This window comes from Tenrec ecaudatus, chromosome 13 (assembly GCF_050624435.1).
Source record: "Tenrec ecaudatus isolate mTenEca1 chromosome 13, mTenEca1.hap1, whole genome shotgun sequence".
Taxonomy (NCBI): Eukaryota; Metazoa; Chordata; class Mammalia; order Afrosoricida; family Tenrecidae; genus Tenrec; species Tenrec ecaudatus.
In genome coordinates this window covers 40,592,034-40,612,437 of record NC_134542.1, presented here as the reverse complement: position 1 = coordinate 40,612,437, position 20,404 = coordinate 40,592,034, and positions in this window count along the sequence as shown.

The following is a 20,404-nucleotide window of genomic DNA, read 5'->3' as shown; positions in this document are numbered from 1 at the left end:
AGTAAATATTTTCTCTTCTTAATACTTAAGTTCAAATGACTTTAGCTGTGAAATATACCAAGTTGTCTCAGAGCTGAAGGTTTAACTGAAAATAAATGACTAGTGAATTGTAGATGGTGCAGTGCTTGGGTGGTTATAATTGGTTATAATTCAACTGCTAGCTGAAAGGTTGACAGTTAGAACCTACCAGAAGGTGTCTTGGAAAATCAGCCTCAGAGATCTGTTTCCCAAAGAGCACAGTCTCCAGTGCCTCAGGGGGCAGTTCTCCTGGGCACACATGGAATTGTCATGAGTCAAAACCAGTTCAATGGCAACCAGTGAACAAAAGTTATACTGCTCAATTTATGAACTATTTAAGCACGAACACTCTTCATATTTCAGGTAACATAAACTATACACAAACATGAGCACAAGTAGATCTAGAAGCAATTATCTTTTCACTGTATGCAAGTTTTTATATTAAGCACACTTTAAATCTACTGTTCAGTGTAAAAACTCTATGATCTGCCTTCATTTCAATTTTTCTTCTTAGCTTATTAAATCAATTACATTATTATAATTTTAAGAAAATGGGAAAAAATGTTCTAGGATTGTGGAGGATGCTGGCTCATACACATATGTGATTTGACCGCAAACTCAATAAAATTCTTAATTACAGAGAAGGAATCCCCAAAGACTTCCTTTTAGAAATTCAAAGCCAATGATGTCCAAATGTACTTTGTAAGGGTATTTCCAACCTAATATTAAATAGCAAACCTTTAATTGGTGTGAATAAATTAAAATTTGCTTACAAAGAATTAAACTAGAATTTGAAGTTCTCATAATCCAAACCGAAAGGAAACTTAGAAATTAAATTTTACAGGCTTTTTTGGTTTCACAATATATAATGACTATTGTTTTTTATTGTTATTCCATTTAGCATATCTTTTTAAAGTAAAGTTTGTAAACAATTCTAAAAGCATGAAGCCAATCTATGGAAAGATCTGTTGTTTTTTGTTCACTGCTGTGTAGTCTATTCGGACTCATGGCAGCCCCATGTGTACAGAGCAGCGCTGCTCTTTAGAGTTTTCAAGCCTATGACCTTCTGGAAGTAAATTGCCAGGCCTGGTTTATAAAACACTCTTGGAGGATAAGAACTGCCAGCCTTTTGGCTAGGAGTGGATCCACTGCTGTGCCATATGTATATTCTCTCTCTCTCGCTCTCTCTCTATGTATGTAGGTATATATATGGTCTGTATTCTCTCTATATATATTCATATATTCTAGAAGGGACCTTGAATGCATGTGTATATGGATAGGTAGGTATGTATACACACACACACACACACACACATATACAAAGTAGCTTCAAAGAGATCAAGGAAAAATGGAATGAAAATATGGTAATTTCCCACAAATGTTTTGAAGTTCTCTTTCTCTCATTCTCTGTCTCTCTCTCGTGTGTGTGTGTGTGTGTGTGTGTGTGTGTGTGTGTGTGTGGTTATTTCTCTTGTTGTTGTTAGGTACCATTGAGTCACCTGCAACCCATAGCGATGCTTTGGACAACCAACCGCAACATCACATAGTCCTGCATCGTTTTCACAATTGTTCCCATGGCTGAACCCATGGATACAGCCACTGTGTCAATTCATCTCATTGAGACCTTCCTCTTTATTGTTGTCCCTCCACTTTATCAAATATGATGTCCCTTTCTAGGGACTGGTCTCTCATGACAATATGTTCAAAGTACGCTTGATGAAGCTTTGCTGTCTTTGCCTGTAAGGAGCACTCTGGCCTTCCTTCTCCCAACACGGATCGGTTTGTCCTTTGAGCAGTTCATGGTACTTTCAATGTTCTTCTCCAGCATCACAATTCAAATGCATAGATTCTTGTATGATCTTTCTCATTCAATGTCCAACTATGACATGCATATGATGCAATGGAAAATACCAAGCCTCGAGTCAGGTGCATCTTAGTCACAAAAATTCCCCTCAAAGCCCTGCTTTTCAATGTTTTAAAGAAGTATTGTGCATCAGATTTACAGAATACAATACATCTTTTGATTTCTTGACTTCTACTTTCATGAAAATTGATTGTGGATCTAAGTAAGACAAAATCCTTGACAGCTTCAAACTTTTCTTCATTTATCATGATGTACCTAGTGGTCCAGTTGGGATGCTTTTTGTTTACATTGAGTTGTAATCCGTACTGAAGAGTACAATCCTTGATCTCCATCAGCAAGGGTTTCAAATATTCCTCACTTTCAGCAAGCAAGGTTGTGTCATCTGCATACAGCAGGTTGTTAATAAGCCCTCCTCCAATGCAGCATTTCAGTGGATATTCTGTAAATTCCTGGGGCCTCGTTTTTGACCAGTGCATTCAATGCATCTTGAGCTTCTCCCTTCAGGACCCCCCTTCAGTTCTTGCTCATATGATACTACCCGAAATGGCTGTTGACTAGTTCTTTCTGGTACAGTGTGTTTGTGTGTGGGGGGTGGGGGGGAAGGGCAGGATACAAAATTATATACATAAACCTTTCCTTACATTGAAATGTTTTAGAGCTAAGAGACACAGATTTACAATCTGGGGCTTTAAGCACTCAAAGAGCATGCATTTGGGGCTACAAAATAACACTTTTAATATGTCCTAAACTTTAAAATTCAACTCCCATCGCCCTTTATGTGGACATATGTAACAATTGAAAAGATGCCAGATTTCAACCAAAAAAAAAAATCTCCTTTAGGGTTGATTTAAAATGTGTGAGCCATTGCTATATGAAAGTATGAGCTGAGCTTAGAACAATCAGCCGACAAAAATAAAGCAGCTATTGTAAGGATAAAAATGGGTTTTGAATCAACACCGAAAACACAAATAAGATGTTGTGCTTCCTCCCTTAGTTGCACTCCACCGAAGATAGCACCCTCGCTGCTGTTGAGGCGGTTCAAGCTCAGAGGGACCCCGTGGGACAAAGTCGAACTGCCCCGTGGGTTCTCGGGGCTGTAAATCTTTGTGGAAGCAGACTGCATCCTATTCTGAGCAAGAAGCCTGCCGGCGAGTTCCAACCTCAGGCCTTTCAGGTAGCAGTTAAGTCTTTTAAGGACTGAGCCACCAGGGCTCCTTGCTGAAGGCAGTTTGCAGGATTTTATTGGCACCCTGCCACACATATTTCCATTTATCTGCCTCAAAGCACATTTCAAAAAGTGCAAAAGCATGTTGTTGATAAAGGAGATTGTTTATAGCTGAATTGAAAATTTTAGAACAACATGTATTATAATGCAGTGGGGGAGGACCAGCCGGGCTGACTGCAGCTGCAGCTCTTTGAAACCCATGTCAACATCATAGCGAGAAACAGGAAGATGTGTTAGTTTGCCCTACAAAATTTAATAAGCAAATCTTTATAAGCTGTATTAAGTGACAAGTATTACCCAAAGCCATAAAGCCCACTGAGTCTTTATTTACTGAAGTGTTTTTCCAGCACATCGTTCCCATATTGCAGGCTCCTTTATAGTGTTGTGTTTTGTAATGTGCTCAGCTACTCAGCAGTGATCCCACTGACAGTAAATCCTGGCCTACGAGTCCCCATGTGTACGATAGTCATTTTAATACTGCTGCAGTTAAGCACTGTCGGGTATAAATTTCAGCACCGAGTTCAGTTGCTTCACTCTGTGTGTTTTGCTTTCGGCTCCTTTGGAAAAAGCACCGCCAATAACTATGCAAATAAGAGAAATCTTTAAACAAATGACTATCAGAAGATAGGTCTTTCTAATTTCTTTTCATTATGTTTAAGGTTAAAACCATCAATGACAGAATTTATATTCTCTATACTATCAGAAAATGTTTGAAAAATATCCTTTTTTGTGTGATTTATGGAAAAATGTAACTTTTTCTAAACGAGGATCTCCAAACCAATGGGCTGGGGTTCTACCGAGACGTTACTTGGTGTTCTTGAAGGGAAAATGAGTTTTGTAGTAAAATGTATTTAATAAGAAATGGCTGAGTTAAACAACATTAGATTATCTTTTATGTGCTACAGACAATGATAACACGGTTGAACAATTTATTTTTTCTTGGTGTGTTGGTATTTAGGGCTGACGCTGGGATCGTTTCAAGCTGTCGGAAAATTGCGTTGCAGAGACTGACTCACCTCTAGTTTCTTAGGTCTGGTATTCCAGTATATTCTCAATTAATGTGGTTGTCCTGACATACAGCGACCTTTGTACAACAGAATCAAACAATCCCTGATCCTGCGCCACGGCCACAAGTGTCCTTGAATTTGAGCCGTTGTCACCGACACGGTGCCATCCAGCTCATTAGGGACCGTCCTCTCTGCTGACGCTCCTGCACTTTACCAAGTATTCTGCCCTTACCCAGGGTCTGGTCTCTCTGACAACGTGTCCACAATCCTTGAGACGAAGCCTCACCATCCTTTGCCTCTAAGGAGCATTCCGGCTATACTTTTCTCCAAAATAAATCTGTTTATGCTTTTGGAAATCCATGTTTACAATATTTTCACCCACATCATAATTCAAATACATTTGTTTTTCTCCAGACTTCTTTATGAAGTCCAACTTTCACGTGCATATCAGGGATTGGAAAATGCAATGGCTTGAGTCAAGTATACCTAAGTCCTTATGTAACTTATTTGCCAACACTTCAAAGAGGCCCCATTGAGTTCAGCAGATTCACCTAATGCAATCCATCGATCCAGATATTGACTGCTTCCTCCATGAGCATTGATTGTGGATCCATGCATGATCAAATCCTTGATAATTCCAACCTTTTCTCCATTTATCATGATGCTACCTTCGGGTCCAGTTGTGAGGATTTTTGTTTTCTTCACATTCAGTTATAATCAACAACGAAGGCTGAAACTCTTGGTCTTAATCAGCAAATGCCTCAGGTCTACCTCTCTTTCAGCAAGCAAGGTTGTTTCATCTGCATATCACAGGTTGTAAGAGTTCCTCCAATTCTGATGTCTTATTCATCCTTGTATAATCTAGCTTGTCAGATGACGTGCTCACTTTACAGTCTGAATAGGTATGGGGAGAGAATATAACTCTGACACACCTTTCCAGGGTTTGGACCATGCAATATGCGTTTGGTGTGTTCAAAGCCCTGCCCCTTCGTCTCTGTAAAGGTTCCACATGAGCATCATAAAGTGTCCTGGGATTGCCAATTCTTCTCAAGCCTATTTAGTTTTTGTTTCTTTGTTTTTAATGTTCCACACAGTTTTATACCTTTTTGTGGACAAGGAAACACAAGGAAACATCTGTCTAGTATTCTCTGCTTTTGCTCAAGATCCGTCAAATCTCACCAGTGATGTCCCTTGTTCCAAGCCCTCTTCTGAATCCAACCTGAACCTCTTGCAGCTCCCTGTCAATGTACAATGGCAACAGTTGATGAACTTCAACCAAATTTTACTTGCATGCTATATCAATGGCATTGTTCTATCACTTGCAAAGTCTGGGTCATTGGAATGGGTACAAATGTGGATCTCTTTCAGTCATTTGGTCCAATAGCTGTCTTTCAAATTCCTTGTCATAGATGAAGGAGGGTTTCCAGTGCTCTATCAACTTGTCGAAACATTTCAGTTGGTATTCCATCAATTCCTGGAGACTTATTTTTGGCTGATGCTTTCAGTGCGCCTTGGAATTCTTCTTGCAGCACCCATGGTTTTTGCTGATACGCTATCTCCTGAAATGGTTGACTGTCAGCCAGTTCTTTTGTGAACAGTGACTGTGCATTTTCTGTCTTCTTTTCATGCTTCCTGCATCGTTCAATATTTTATCCATAGAATCTCTCGAAATTGTAACCCAAGGCTTGGCCTTTTTCTTTTGTTTTTTTCTCAGTTGAAGTCTGCTGAGTGTGTTTTTCCTTTTTGTTTTTTTTTTTAACTCTAAGTCCTTGCGCCATTCATTATAAGATTTGGTTTGTCTTCTTGAGCTTTGCTTTGAAATTTTCTATTCAGCTCTTTAACTTCATAATATCTTCCAATTGCCGTAGCTGCTCTATAATTAAGAACAAGTTTCAGAGTTTCTTCTGACATCACTTTAGTCTTTTCTTTCCATTCTTTTAAAGACCCTTTCCTTTCCTCATGCATGAGGTTTCTGACGTCTTCCTTCAATGCATCAGCTTGTCTGTCCTTCCTGTTTAAGGCATCGACTCTCCTCTGCAGTTGTTCTCATCATTTGTGTGCGATACATTCAAGGGAGCATTTGGACTCTTGTGCGCTTCTTTTCATTTTCTTCAAACTGAACGTACACATGAGTAATGGATGATCTGGTCCAGTCACTCCCTCTTTGCCATCAAGTCAATGCTGATTCACAGTGATCCGCTGTGGGTTCCTGACACTGTCACTGTTGAGGGGAGTAGAAGTCCCACTCTTTCCCTTGTGGAGCTGCTGGTGGTTTCAAACTGCTGATGCTGCTGCTTGCACCGCACCTCCAGGGCTTCCACCGTAAGTCCCTGGCTTGGTTTAGCTGCTGGCAGCGAGCTTCTCTGTCTCTTTTCATAGTCGCAGTCACTTTGATTTCTGTGTATTCCACTTGCGGAACTCCAAGTGTCCAGTGGTCTTTTGTGTTGTGAACAAGTAGTTGTTCTAGCAAAATTCTATCCTAAAGCCTACAGCTTAGTTTGTAACACTGAGACCATGTTTTCCAACTACTGTTCATTCCTCTTTGTTTCCCACTTTTTCATTCCAATTGTCAATAAGTATCAATGCTTCTTGATTGCATGATTGATCAATTTCAGGCTGAATATGTTGGTGTAATTCTCCAGTTTCTTCATCACTAGCTTTAATTGTTGGTACATACGAGAGGGTACCCCCGCCAATGGAATTTTTTTTCAAAGCTATGTATTTAATTTTTTTACAGAACAACCTTATCACCTTCAAAGTATTCTCCATTACACTTAATACATTTGTCAAATCTGCAATTCCATTCTTAGAAATATTGTGAAAACTCATGTTTGGGTGGCTGACAGCACCTCCGTCTGGTTTTCTTTACTTCTTCTTGTGGTCAAATTGCTGTCCTTTCATGTCCCTCTGCATTCACAGAAACAAAAAGAAGTCGCATAGAGCAAGGTCAGGCGAGTCAGTTGTGTGGGGCAAGCTGATTTTTGCCCAAAACTGGCTCCCTGAGATAGCTGTGTGAGCAGGTGAATTGTTGTAGTGGTAAAACCAGTTCCTTATCTGCCACAAATCAGGCCTTTTGGTCACATGTTGTTACTCAATCTTTTCAGAACCCCTAGAAAGCCTGATCTGGTGGAACAAACTCCAAATGCACTGTCCGCCTCACATCAACAAAACAAATGGGCATCATCTTGATCTTTGATTTCACTTGATGAGCTTTTTTGGGGGCAAGTTGACAATGGTTTCTTCCACTGCCTTCATTGATGTAGGCTCATCACCCATAATGACCTTGGGGGGAAAGTCTGGGTTGCTTCAGAGCTGTTCTTTGAAAGTAGGCCAGGTTTCCACTTGTGCTCTTTCCAGGTCCATAGAACCTGAGGCACATATTTCTCAGTGCCCCTTCTCATTCCCAAATTTTCTGTTAAAATTCACTGAACTGAGCTCCAAAATCCAGATTACTTGCCCATCTCTTCAATGGTCCATCCTGGTTCTTTGAGCTCAAGTGCATGCATTTCATTGACATTTTTGTTTGTTCAGGAAGTTGATGGATCTCCAGAAAGAGGATTATTGTCAATCGACATTTCACCTTTTTAAAATGAGAAAATTACTTGTGCACTTGCGCCATTCATTATAAGATTTGGTTTGTCTTCTTGAGCTTTGCTTTGAAATTTTCTATTCAGCTCTTTAACTTCATAATTTCTTCCAATTGCCGTAGCTACTCTATAATTAAGAACAAGTTTCAGAGTTTCTTCTGACATCACTTTAGTCTTTTCTTTCCATTCTTTTTAAAGACCCTTTCCCTTAGCACTGTCCTTACAGGCTGTGTTCAATACCACAACAGTTTCTGCAGCATTTTTCCTGAGCAGGAAACAAAATTTTACAGCTGTGCGCTGTTCTCTTAAATTGGCCATCATAAAAAAACGAGGTTCCAGTGAAACTGCTTTTATGAAAAATTCACTGCGACAAGAGAGAACCTTCCCAGGAGACACCACTGGATGCACTAACTCAGAGTGAGTTGCTGGACACACGCCTAGCAGAAAAGATGCAGGACTGTGAAAGCTTCCTCCAGTGAATTTTTCCTTTTATTGGGGGGAAGGATATGGGTACCCCTTGTAAAGTTGAATAATAGTTGTAATGATTGGATTCCCCATGTCTGTGTGGACATTATCTTATAACAGACATCATTGTTCTTCAGGATAAATCTTTGAAGATGAAAGTAACACCATTCTTCTTGATTGTGTCATTCCTGGCAAAGTAAACCTTCTTACTTTCTGATTCAAAGTGACCAAGACCAGTCCATTTCCGCTCGGTAATGTCCAGAGTATCTATGTTTACCCGTGCCATTTCATCAGCAAATGAGGGTCCAGAAGGCTTTACTGCTGTGGCCTTTCCTCCATTTCCATCATTAGGGTCAGTTCTATTTTGAGGAGGCAGCTCTTCCTCAGTCCTACTTTGATGCCTTTCTACCTGACGGGCTCATCTTCTGGCACTATTGCTGATTATATTCTGCTTTTGTTTGTTAGGTTTTCAGCAGGTGGCAGTGTTTGGATGTTATCCGTGGGATTTTCAATGGCTAATTTCTCTAACACGGACAGCATGCTCCTTCTTCATTGTCTGCTCTTAGTCTGGAAGCCCTCCTGAAATCTGTTCACATTGGGTGAGCCTCCTGGGATTTTAAATACAAGTGATATAGCTTTAAGAAGACCGCAACATACAAGGCACCACAGTATGATAAACTGACAAGGGAAGTGATGGTTTCAGCTATTAAGTTATGCTAATTTACTAATTTTTCTTCCTAGTTTTAAATATGAGAAGAATTAAGAGTCACAAATGAGAGGATAAGACAGAAAAAGGTGAGGAATATTTTAAAGAGAACGAATTATTAGAGGACTTCCAAGGGAAACTATATTTTGGCCCATGTTGGCATAAGGTCAGTGGGTCAAAAATGATTGACAGTTCTTCTCTGCTCCCTAGGTCACTGTGTGTTAATATCATGTAGATAGCAGCAGGATGTTCTTTTTGGTAGGAAAGGCTGTGCCATGTATACAGAGACTAGAAGTTGGATCCTGCAGAGCCAGAATACCACTTGACATGAGTGGAGAATAAAAAAGAAAAAATGAGATGGCACATAATTGGAAGGTGCGAGGGCAATTTAGAGTGTCAAAAAATAGGACTTCATAACAATTTTCATAAATATTTTGGCAATCTAAATTTTTCCTCTTCAAATTATGCTATAAGCATGTCATAACACATTTTAGATAATTCATGTTAACTCTTTAAGAAGTAAGGGTGATTCCTAGCTTCCTTATTAGAAAAATTCTAAAATTTCTCTTAAGTGCTTCTGTGCACAGGGGGAGAAATTGTGCCATCCTGTAACAATACAGGATAATTTTAATAAATCCTGACAGACCCATTTTATAATCCAGAACATTTGAACCTTTAATTATTATATCAAAGTTATTGTTTGTCAGTCAATAACAATTCCTAGTAAATCTATAGGACAGAGTGGAATTTATCCCATAGGTTGCTGAGGCTGCAAACCTTTATGGAAGTAGAAAAATCACATTTTTCTTTTGCAGATTGGCTGGTGGGCTTGAATAGTTGATCATGTGTTTACCTGTCAAGCACATGGCCCACTATGCCCCCAGGGCTCCTTATTTATTATGCAGTAACTCTGATTTTGCCCCCTTTTAAGGATAACCATGTAATTGGGACTGCCTGCTATTCAGTCCCTAATAAAGGTGAAGTGATTCTTTGGGAAAATTCCAAGTTCATGTAATTTGAACTGTTCAAGTATATCTTTAGGTCAAAGGACACTATGAGAAGTTTAAATTGACCTGCATATTTAGCACAACACAAACAATGTCAAATAAAGCCAGCATGCAGTTCCTCAAGCTAACACCACATTAAAATAACATGATTTTTAGCGGTGAGCAGCTTAAGAGTGCAGTAGTATACGGTGTATGGTCTGTATCTCAAAAACTAAAGCTGATAGCAGAAAGCCGGTGCATTTTTTGAATCATCAGTTTAATTGTGCCCAGAAACAAATCTAACATCTGAGATACAATAATGTGTATTGGTCTGTGTAATCTCCCAAATGATGTTATTTCCCAACATTTTTGATGAATTATTTTCTAAGGAAACTACTAAGTACATGTAAGCCAATAACACAGTTCATGGAAATGTTTAGAGCGATGGAGTGCTTTCAGGATCCTATCCTGAGACGTAGCTTTTGCATCTAAAGTCTGTGCATTGAGGAAGAACAATGTCCACTGTGTAGAATCTTACTGAACATTTGTGAACAAATTAATGAATTATTTAAGGGCTTTATACTTATATTTGTGATATAAAGTTATATATGTGTGTGTGTGTGTATAGGTCTATTAGCGATATGAAGCTAACCGATAGCACTGTTCTGTGGATAAATCCACTGACTGTATTACTTTTTAACAAATTTTATTGAATTTCCTTCTTGTCTCAAATGTCTGTTAGGTATCTGGTCATTCACATTTGCTAGGAATTTGCTTTCTATATTTTCTTCCACTGTAGAGACTTTTAAGGGGTCCTGGTGATGGAGTGGGTAATGCATTGGGTTGCTAACCACAAAGTCACCAGTTTCAAACCTTACCAACCGTCCCATGGGAGAAGATGAACCTTTCTACTCCAGTAAAGATATGCAGTCTCAGAAACCCACAGGGCATTCTGCATTGTCCTACAGGGTCGCTGTGAGTTGCAATCGGTTTGATGTCAAGGAGTATGAGCCGATGCTTGGAGCCCTGGAGCCACTGTGGTTAAGCACTCAGATACTAAAAGAAAGTTCTGTTGACAACCCATCAGCTGTTTCCCAGCAGAAAGACATGATTGTCTGCTTCCATAAAGGTTTCAAGCCAAATCCACTGCCATTGAGCACCTTGGAATCCCATAGACAGTTTTACTTTGCCCTAAAGGGTGGCAATGAGTTGAAATTGATTTGGCAGTACTGAGTTTTGGAGTGTGTGTGTGTGTGTGTGTGTGTGTGTATGTAGAGGGTGGTGTTGTTAGGTGCTGTGGAAGTTACTTACAACAGGACAACACACTGTTGAGTCCTGCCCCGTCTCCGCAATTGTGACCTTTGAGCCCAGTGCTGAAGCCCTGGCGTGTACTCATGTCTCTGCATGCTTCCCTGTGTTCTGCTAGCCTTCTTCCCTAAGCATAATGTTCTTCCCCAAGACTAGTCAGTCCTTCCTGGCACCAGCTTCAAAGATTGTGAAATGAAGTCTTGCCATCCTTGATTCTAAAGAAGATTCAGTCAGTCCTTCTGACAAAACAGATTTGTTCGTTCTTCTGGTATATTCAATAGTACAAAAAGTATCCTTTGTTTAAGGGCCCCTATTGAAGCCAAATACATATATATTTTTCCCCGAGGGGTCTTGTCTGCAGCTATGCACCTCTCACAGAAGCATGTTCGAACACATTCTGTTTGGAATAAACTCATGAGTGTGTGAACCGGAACCCTAGCAGCAGCACATTTTGCTCACCCTCATATGTCTCCGTTTACCACCTCACTGGGGACATGCTTGCACCAAAATAATGCATTACTGACTTAAAATGAAAATTTAACTAGCAATCCTCTACTTTTATTTTCGAATTTGGCAACTAAAATTCAGATATTTATGTTCAGTTTGTACAAACTCAATGCCGGCTACTTTTTAGCTTCTATCATCAATGTCTTTATTTCTAAAAACCTCTTTTTCTGAGTTACAATAATATATTCTGCTTAAAGAATGACCAAACATCAATTTTTGATATGATCTCTTGAGGAAAATTTTCATGGAGATTTCCAGTATATTGTAAATAACGTGGACAATATTTTGCTTCAATTAGGCATTATATTATTCAGAAAAACCGCAAACTAATTAATATACTTTCCAGGAATGCCACCTAAATTAGACCACGGAGCTTCACAAAGTCTGTTGGAAAGTGAGAGTGAAACATCATGAACATTTTCCATGGACATTTAAAAGCCCTCTCATATAATGTTGCCAACTGGCATATCAGTCAGTCTTCAAAATATATGAATTCTCAAATAAAACAATTCTGCGTCTCATTATCCTGTCCCATCCTGATGTAATAAAGAGTTTGTATTTTATGCTGTCAGGTTTATGTTTATTACACAGACACATTTCAAGATCACCATGGTTAGCGTCATCCCTGTTGGTTAAGGAAGGAGAAAATCATCAAAAAGAATACATGGAAAGTGAATAAAACTTAAAAATGATGCATATGATGTCCTCTTACTTTCAATTGGTTAGAATTCAGTCACATGACCTTGCCTTCCTACAATGACCTCTGCAAAATGTGCCCCGGCTCCACCCCTACAGAGAGAGAGGCTAGATTTGGGGGAGTTTCTAGAACGTGTGCCACCAGACGTGGCTCATAGGCGGCATCGTTATGCTAAAGTATAGAAGCAACCAAATGGATAATGGCTGAAGAATATTTTATTTTCCTGAAAGTCATAACGACTGGAAACCTTAGTTATAATTATTTGTTGATTGATTAAAGGAACAGGTGCCTTCGGGAGAAAAAGGAAATAAACATTTTGACATTACCATCGGCATTTCCCAGGATCCAAGGAGGCACAGACTAGACGCCTCGCTGCAGTATTTGACAGGTGAAGTACGTGGATGGCTGTGCAAGGCGGTTTGGGGACGGCACGTGCTTAGTGGAGTCTGGGTACACCATTCAGCAGAGCGGAGAGAGCACGTCTGCCAAGGAGTGCGGCTTCCTCTTCAGCAGCTGAACCGGAAGCTTCTGTTTGCAGAGCTGTCAACGTAGCCCCTCCCCCGCGTACACACTGCTTAGCAAACAAGATATTAAGATCTTTAAAATAAGCGTTTCCTTTGTCATAAATGTGTATTTGTAAACATAGGAGGGAGATCTCTACATGCAAAACATTTAGAGCTAGATGGTGTTGCAGGTAATTAGTGAGAAAGGCTGTATGTTTTCTCATCCACCTGCTGTAGGAGCAGATGGGAGCTTGTTTCTGCCCATGTGACCTACAGATTCTTCAGGTTTACCAAAATACTATGATGACGGTAACAGCATTGTTTCCTCTCCAGGTATGGTTAGGGCTCAAATACATAAATAGTTTGCTTCTTTCTCTTCCCTTCACCACTCTTTTCAGAAGAAATACACATCGCGAGGCTATGGGCCTTGCCGTTTGAGGGGAAAAAATGATACTTCCAGAAGCGCTGTTAAAAGAGCCCTTGTGTTTTTGACGGAAAGAATGCTCTTAACTTTTCATCTTACATTGAGAGACAACTGTGTGGAGTTGACACCTTGTTTATGTGAGCTACACAGACAAGTGCAGAGCCCCAAGTAACAGTGCATCTAACAATGTCATTCCCACCTCTCCCTTTTCGGCTGCATATCCCTGCATGTTTAATTCTCATTTCCTAATAACAAACATTTGCATTTTATCATTTTGGCCAAATCTTTAAGGAAGCTATGTACATTATGTTCATTCTTCATGTTTCATTTAACTCTACAAAATCTAAAATTAATCAATTCTGTCATTATTTTTAAAATTCTCTTACCTTTTTCTAAATATTTGAACTAAAAGATTTTTTTATTAAAGTACATTTTATGTAGTATCCGCTTCATTTTAGAAATAAATGGGTTGATGGAACTATTAATATAAAATAATTTATTCAAAGAAGGTAGATTATGGTTATAAGATCAGTACCTGAGTACCTATAATCCTGCCTCTTTGGCAAAACCAGCTTTATAGAAGATCCAACCATCTGAAGCCTATTGGAGCTCAGACGATTGTTGGCAGGACAGTTGTCTTTTCTCCCCATCCAGCTGATTTTCTTGCTCATCTACAGCATCACATATTTCCTGATGCCTAGAAATGTGATTAATTCATGGATAGATATTTTGGAAATTTTAAATAGGTTTTGGGTCCTTTTCCTTTAATCAAATTGAAGTCTGATAATCTGCTAACAAGCTGAAGAAGCGAAGGCATTTTCAACAGGTGCATTAGAGACTTATCTGGCTCTCCCTGCGACTAGCCCTTCATTTGTTTGTCACTTTGTTGAGGTGGTTTGCATGGTGCTGTGATGCTGGAGGATATGCCAACAGAATCTCACACACCAGCAGGTGGCCCACAGTAAACAGGCTTTAGGGGTGCTTCCAGACTAAGGACAGACTGCGAGTAAAGAAGAGGCTGCCCATTAGCCCCTGGAAACCTTATGAACAGATAGAAGTAGAACTATGTATGAACTTACATGTGGTTGATGGTTTGTTTCACAGTCAGGTCCTGGCCCTATTTTCACTGTAAATACTGAATGTCTCCATCTCTTCTTTCTGCAGATGTAGTTAATCTGATTCCTATGTATTCTGCCTGGTGCAGTCCATTTGTAAAGTTGTGATTTACATTTTTATAAAAGTGTATTTGCAATGAAGAATTCATTGAACTTGAAAAATCCTATCATGCAAGTCTCCAACTTTGTTTCTATTACCAAGGTCATAGTTTTCAACTATTGCTTTCTTTTTTTTTTCTTCCAACTTTCACATTCTAATGGCCAATTTTATGAATGCTTCTTGACTGCATGTATGGTCAATTTCAGATGGAAGAAAATGGTAGAATTCTTCAGGGTCTTCTTCATCACTAGCTTTAGTGGTTGATGCTTAAATTTGATTAGAAATTGTATTAGCCAGGCTTCCTACAGCAGTATAGATATCACGCTATTGCAGATAGATAGCATTGTAGAAATTATAATTAAATGTTCATTTTGATGATGACCGTGACATCATTCTCTTGAATTTGTCCTTCTAGGCCTAGTAAAACATGGGACTGTCAGACTCAAAATTTGCAACACTATTTGATCATAGCTTATTACGCCTCAGATATTGATCTTCATTCATTCAATGTCATTTTAAATGACTTCCAATTTTCCTAGACTTGTACTTTTTCCACTGTAGGTTCTGATTGTTAGTGGATACTTGCAGCTGCTTCTTCGCATTCTGAGACCTGCCCATCGGCAAGTGAAGGTCCCGAGTGGGTTACCCCTTAGGATTAATGATGGCTAACTCTCCACTGAGGTGGCAGCTTTCCCCAGCAGTATTTCGAGTGCCTTCTAACCAGAGGGACCCCTCTTCTGTCACTATACCTGGTATTGTTCCCCTCCCATCCAAATGGTTATAAAGATGGCGTGGGACAATTTCATGTTCTACCAGCTCTCTCCCCTACTTAAGATCATGGGCATATCCTATAAGTTTATTGTAATGTGTCTATGCAGAGGTGGCTAGAAAGCCCAGGAGTCTGCTTGCAAAGGTAGCATTGAAGGCCACAGGGAGCACGTGTCGAATTTCATATCTGTGGGTTGGAACTGACAGCATGGTGACTGTTTGAGTTTTTGGTTTCCTGTCCTACAACTGAGTTGTGAACTGAATGCGAGAAATCTATATAATATTCTGGGAAACATCCTGAGGAGAATGTAGCAAAGCATCGATGCCACAAGGAAGTGACATGTTAGTTGTGTCATTGAACAATTCTGGAATTCAAACACTCCCACTCAAAGTGTGCGACCGAGGCCGACAAGAGCAGCGGCATCATAAACACGTGTGAGGATTCAGAATCTGGGGTCCTGTCCCAGACTACGGAGTTGGGCTTGTTCTTAAGTAAGATCCTCTGGGTGGTTATTATGCACATTCACTTCAGAAAGGATGGAAAAGCAACAATGGAAAGTAGGTTCGCTACTCTCAGTCCTACAGCTAAGAGGCTCCGTTGTGCAACTTGAGAACTGAGATGTATGCTTCAAGGTCATACATGTCCACACATCTTGCTGCTCTTCATGTACTGCCACCGGTTTTTAAAAGCAAATGCAAAACTCTAGGTCTTTTCCAATCATGTGTTTATTTTATACTTTTTAAAAAAGGAGTTATTGTCTATTCTGGCAATATTCTCCAAATGGGCACCCATTTACATGGATTCAGAGGACAGGGAAACCCGTGTCGCCCAAGGATACCAACTTGGCAGCATGTTCAATGGGAAGGATGTTTGTGGTTTTACATACACAATTGTATTTAAAGGTTTGGAGGATCTTACTTATGAAAAAGTGTTAGAAGCTTATGTCAGTATACATCTTTCCTTGTTAATATTTAGATAATCAGATCTTCCCAGTTCTCAACATTTCCAAGCTCACAGGCTCAAGGATATGAAAGCATGATTGTGATTCTGAGTAGCAGTAAAGCCTAAAGGACACAGTAGACGTGCCCCGTCTGGCATCCAAGCTTGCCAATCTTCACCAAAGCAAAGCTGCCACATCGTTGTCCTTCAGGACTGGAACCAACAACCTCTTCTTTAAGACGAGCATGGAGTCACGGCGCAACTGGGGCTCCTCCCACAGCCCACATGGCTTTTAATCCACTAACAGCACCAAACTGTCTCCACGGCGCAATATAAGTCTTCTCTTTTATGACTTCCATGAATTACTATCCTAATTTATCATTTGCCAGCTTTGTTTTTACCTTCAAATCCCTTACTTCATTGTAGTCACATGAAAAATGTTATGCCCTGTGCATTTTCCTGCCCAAACTCTAATGGTTATTTTTAATATACTAATAGTTCTTGCCCAGAGTCACCTAGTCTGGCTGCCATTCAGAATGTTTTATTCACCATTCTGAAGAATTTTTTTAAAAAGGTTTTACGATATAAAATATCAGAGAATGTCTGAAGTAGCTTAATGATTATTGAAATCTTGTCAATTTTAATGAGATCACATACATCTCAGAAATTCCCTCAAGAGTGGAGGAAAACTGTTAAGGAAAAACCAAAACCAAACAATGAAGACACTGAGGTGAACCCTAGACTTGCTTCTTTGACGTTGAAATGTTTGCAAAGGAGACGGGGGTGGAATCCCCGGGGAAGAGGCTTCTGTTTGAGTCACAGTCATATGTACCTTGATCTTATCTGAAACAAGTAAAAGAATATGATTTGAGTGGAAGATCATTTTATTTTCATCGTATTTATTTATGAGGTCGGGAGGGATTTAGTTTACAGCTTCCTGTCCTAAAGGGAGGAGACAAACTAGTAAACATGAAACGTGTCTAATCATCTTGTTGCTCTTGTTTTATCAAAGCTCTAAGGATTGCTCCAGTCCTCTCTTTGTGCGCTCCACAAAAAGGACTGAGCAGCAGGGAAATACAGTGCAGAGGTGGCAGTGACTGGTCTCCCCCAGAATCCACATTCGCCACAGAGACAGCCATTTCTACAAGGATGACCGCAGATCCCAGTGCCTCCACATCTGAGACGTTAGTCTCTGCAGCTGGATCTGACTTAGGCTCCCCACATCCCCCTTATGATGTCTAATCCTCGCCAACAATACACCGATTCAGACAGAGTAGAATATCGGGCTACTTCATGGACAGACAAGTGATGATAGATCATTGTAAGCTGTGCATTTCTCATCCCTAACTTTTGCCTAGAATACCCAGCTGTGCTCCCTAGAGTTGTAACTCTGAAGTCTCAAACCATGTAAAGCACTGGCTAGGCAGGGCAAAAGTCAAATATTCTTCCCCATATCCAATATAGATGAATTGGGCTATTGAACACAACAGAGATTGGGGTTGTGACGAATAGCTATATTTTCTCTAGCCTATGCTGTATCTAAGTAGTGGAACTGGTGGAATGGTACTTACACATTAGACTGATAACGCAAGGTCAGCCATTCAAAACCACCAGCTGCTCTGCAGTAGAAAGGGTTTTTGCGCCTGTAAAGAGTTAATCGTCTCAGAGACCCACAAGGGCCGTTCTACTCTGTCTTCAAGGGTCACTATGTGCTGGAATCAACTTCCTGGCAGTAAGTTTTTGTTTGTTTTTTAAGCAGCAGAACAAGACTGGAAGTTCATATTGATTTGGGAAAGGCATTCTAGTTATTGGATGCACATATAAGTCAATTAGTATCTCTTATTTCAGTTGATTAGTACTACCGTATATACTTTTGTATAAGCCGAATTTTTCAGCACATTTTAATGCAGTTTTGTGGCAAAATTAGGTGCCTCGGCTGATATTCGGGTTGATTTATACTTGAGTAAATACGGGAAGTTAAATATTGATTCTTCAGCTTATATAGTTCCTAGTAGGCAGTACAAGCCAACCCAGTCCCAATGTCATGAGTGAATTCTGATTTATATAGTGACCTCATCTAGGGCTATTGAAATTCTAAATTTTTATGGGAGCAAATAGCCTCATTTTTTTCCCCACAAACATAAACTGGTGAGTTTTATTTTTGAGCTTCAAGGTCAGGAACCTGTGGGTGAATAACATTACATTGTATGGCTCTTTTAGCCAAAGTCCTCATAACTTCTACTAAATGGCCAAGGTGGGGGCATGAGAACCCCATGGCCATTAAGAAAGAGCAACCCTGAGTGGGGCACATTTGCAATCTCTGTGGAGAAGCAGCCGCGGCAAGAGACATGAGACACAGCTGAGCGTTTGAAGCCCACCGAATGAATGCACATTGCTAACTGAATGCCTTCGGGCAGGAGGCTGGGTGTAGAGGGGGGTACCTTTGGGGCATTTATGCACACTCAAAGAGCTTTGTAGCACTTGCCAGAGCAAGGCAGAGATCCACGGGGGTGTGGCTGAAGGGATAAGAGAGGGATGTCCTGTCAGCTTGACTGACAATGAGCTCTGCTGACAACAATAACAAAACAATCCCCCCAAACTGTGTCCTTCACATTTCTGCGTGTAACTTGTAACAGCATGTTGAACATTGTATGACTTGTGAGTTCTGTGTGGCTATTGAAACGAGTTATTGAATCCAGCAGAGAAGTGGAGTGCCTTGGGGGGGGGGGCGGTGGGGGCGGCGTTGGGGTCAGAATAGGGTAAAGAGGTTGAAGGGCAGAGATTTTCAGACATTTGCCCCATACAAGTGAATCTTTGGTGATTGTGGTGTGGTGTCTGCTTCCCCTTTGTGTAGCGGATGGAGGTCAGATAAGGCCTCAATACCCTGCAGTCACGGCACAAAGTCTAGCTACACAAAGTCTAGCTAGCAGAGCAAGTAGGGGTCCTTAGTATATAGTTAGAGCTTAGGAAATGCTAACTAATTATCCAATGATAATATTAGTATCATCCTAGGATTTATAAGTACATAATTAATATCACTGATTGAGAATATTGCTATAGCCTTTTAATTGATTTTCTAACTCAGACGCCTGATAAATAAAGCTTTGGGCTGCAAACACAGTATATTTTTTGAATAAAAAGGTTATAATGCACAGAGATGCTATTCTTGCCACCTTTAAAAGTTGCAGAATGTATTTATTAGGATTTGGCATTCTAGCTGTTCTTTTCAGAACAATAAAACTATGGAGTAAAACTTAGGCTTCTGTTTTTAGTTATGGGCTATTAAATTCTTTCAGGACAAGGGCAGCCTGCAGGGTCTAAAATCAGGAAAGGTGTGCATCAGGGTCATATCCTCTCACCGACCTTATTCAGAGAAACTGGAACGCATGAAGACGAATGCAGCATCAGGATGGGAGGACGGCTTACCAGCAACCGGTGACATGCAGATGACACAGCTTTGCTGAAAGTGAGGAGGACTTGAAGCACTTGCTGAGGAAGATCAAGGAGTTTAGCTTTTGGTAGGGAGTACAACTCAGTGTAAAGAAAACCAAAATTCTCAAACTCGACCAATAAGCAATATCATGATCAATAAAGAAAATATTGAAAGTGTCAAGGATTTCATCTTAGTTGGATCCTAATCAATGTTCATGGAAGCAGCAGTCAAGAGATAAAAAGGCCTGGCATCAAAGAACAAAATATCATATCATTGTAAATGAGAGTGAGTGCAGAGTGGAGACCCAAAGCCCATCTGCAGGCAACTGGACACGTGGTGGGGGGGGGCAGTGAGCCAGTCAGGGTGCAGTGTAGCAAAACATACAACTTTCATTTTCCTCTAGTTCCTAAATGCTTCCTCCCCCCATTATCATGATCCCAATTCTATCTTACAAATCAAGCTAGACAAGAGGATGTACACTGGTACAGATAGGAACTGGAAACACTGGAAATCCAGGACAGATAATCCCTTCAGGACCAGTGGTGGGAGTGGTTATACTGGGAGGGTGGAGGGAAGGTGGGTTAGAAAGGGGGAACTGATTACAAGGATCTACATATAACCTCCTCCCTGGGGGATGGACAACAGAAAAGTGGGTGAAGGGAGATGTTGGACAGTGTAAGATATGACAAGATAATAATTTATAAATTATCAAGGATTCATGAGGGAGGGAAGTGGGGAGGGAGGGGAAAAT